The sequence below is a fragment of the Octodon degus genome, unplaced genomic scaffold (genome assembly GCF_000260255.1).
Source record: "Octodon degus isolate 3935 unplaced genomic scaffold, OctDeg1.0 scaffold00007, whole genome shotgun sequence".
NCBI classification, from domain to species: Eukaryota; Metazoa; Chordata; class Mammalia; order Rodentia; family Octodontidae; genus Octodon; species Octodon degus.
Window position 1 is genome coordinate 1,054,101 of NW_004524583.1, and position 2,394 is coordinate 1,056,494.

A 2,394-nucleotide genomic window follows, 5' to 3' on the forward strand; every position below is an offset into this window, starting at 1 on the left:
ATAATGTTACTAATTTCTATTGGTTTATTGAACAGTTAATGCTTAAGTTTTTTGACCAATTTGACATGCTTATATCTGGAAATCTGAATAATTACTTTGAAGATAGCAATATGCAATATAACAACTATTGTTGATTTCCTAACATTTTGTTTTGAAATTCTGTTTTTGTGGAACCGGGGATTGAACTCAGGCCCTTGCGCTTGCCAGGCAAGTGCTTATTCTACTGAACTATCTCCCCAGCCCCTTCTGTATTATTTTAAATGGCTTTTGCTTTACTTTTATTCTCTTTAAAATAAAATTTTAAAAATAGAATAGATAAATAAGGCGCATGCCTTGAATCAACACACAACTGTGAAGCACCTACTGCGTGCCAGGCACCCTGCTAGCTTCTGGCATAAGAAGGTGAATGGAGCGCAGGCAGGCGCGTCCTCCTCCAAGCCAGCACAGAGACTGTGAGAGAGGGCGAGGAGGACAGGCTCTAGAACCGAGGCATCTGGGTGGTCCCCCACTCAGCGCTGCCTCACTGTGGGACTTCAAGCTTCACCTTTCTGCGCCAGGGTCCTCACCTGGAGAGCCAGCACAGAATTACATCCACCCCGGGGGGGAAAGGATGTAAGCGCCAAGAGCAGTGGCTGGCTCACAGCAAGATCTCATAAAAGCTGGTGATTATTATTTCTCTTTAAAGAGAGGCGTCATACACACTTCCACACGTACATTTATGGAACAAGCACCTGGGCACAGAGACACACATCCAATCCCCTCCACTTGCTGTACCTAGGAGCCCAGTGCCACCTTGGCCTAGTGAGCCTGGAGTTATATTTGCAAAGCAGGCGTGTGTTGACCCAGGGACCTCATTTCCCAACCTTCTGTCCACTGTGCTCCCTATTTCTCACCTTCCCCCAGTACACACAAATATTAAGAGCAGTTTGGAAATGTGAAGCAATACAGATGAGCTACTTCAGAAGTTGTTGACTTGTGTCCAAAATCTGGCACTCACTCAGGTGTTCCAACACTGTGCCTCAGCGTCCACTCCCTAGTGGTCAGGTACCTGTGACCAGAGTTTCTCAGCTGTGGACTCCATCTGTCTGTGGCAGGGTGTCTTGCCCGCTGCAGTGACTCTGCTGCTGGCCTGCCTTGACTTGGCCTTTTGTGCTAATAGATGCTAAGGGATCAGTCTGCATTCTCACCTGGGTTCTCTACAGAAGTTCCCATAACAAAGAAGCAAAAATCAAAGGACTCTAGGATTGTTGAGGCATGCATGGAAAGGCATTAGCCGGGAGCTGGGCACACTTCTAGCCCTAAAGGGGGCTGAAGTTTGATTAAGTTTGAAGCCATGTGGAGACAAATAGGGAAACTGCTGGGATCTGTGTTACCCAAATCTACAGAGTTGACTAGCAGCACTAAGATCTCTCACGCTCCTGCCTCCTCTCCTTACTGGAGGGGCCCAGACAGTTTTTCTCGTGGCTCACTAATTTGAACACAGGATCTCGATTTCAGTGGGAGATCCACTCATGTCCAGTGGATTGTACCTATCTCCAGCCCTGGTTTCTCCATGCGATGTCACCACAACCCTCTGTACTTCAGAGAACAGGAAGGCAGCTGCTCCTGCCACAAGCTCACACAAAGCTGCCTCTCCTCATGCCTGCTGTGTATGTGGAGCAAGGTTGGCACATTCCCTAGACTTGGATGCACTACTGGAATGCTATGCCCTGACCATGTCTATATGGTATGGGGTGGGGACTATAGACCTTGAAGGCAGGCAAGCAGAACAAATATCTTATTCAGATCCTATCGGTGCTCTTGAGGAAGTTGTTATTGTCTTCAACTTCTTTCCTCATTGCAAAATGATTCCTACCAGTAAAGTAATTAAAGCATTTATTCCTGCATCTTCAAATAACAAGAACTTAGTAAGTACCCCCTTCTTTCTAGGACTGTATATATTTTAATGATACCTACCAACACCCAACCCTTAGCCCAAAGCACTAACCTTTGATTCAGTATATGTTCGTCTCATTTTATATATTTTCCTGGTGACCGATACTTGCTGACACCTCCCAGTATTACCTGAACTACTTAAAATCTGATTCCCAATCTGTTCCTGTTTCTGGTTGCAAATTTCTCAATTACCAGTTGACCTAGAATGTAGATAAGTGTTCCACCCTCTGCCTGAAGACTGTCTTTATCTTGTTCGCTTGACTCCAAACTAAGGATTGAAAATGAATATTTCTCTCCAAAGATACAATGCATTTAGATTAACAATCTGTGGAGTGTGGTGATGCACACCTATAATCCAAGCTACTCAGGAAGTGAGGCAGGAGGATCTCAAATTAGAAAGCAAGCACAAAAAACTTAGGGAGAACTGGTCTCAAACTAAAGCAGAGGGGTAGAAGTGGG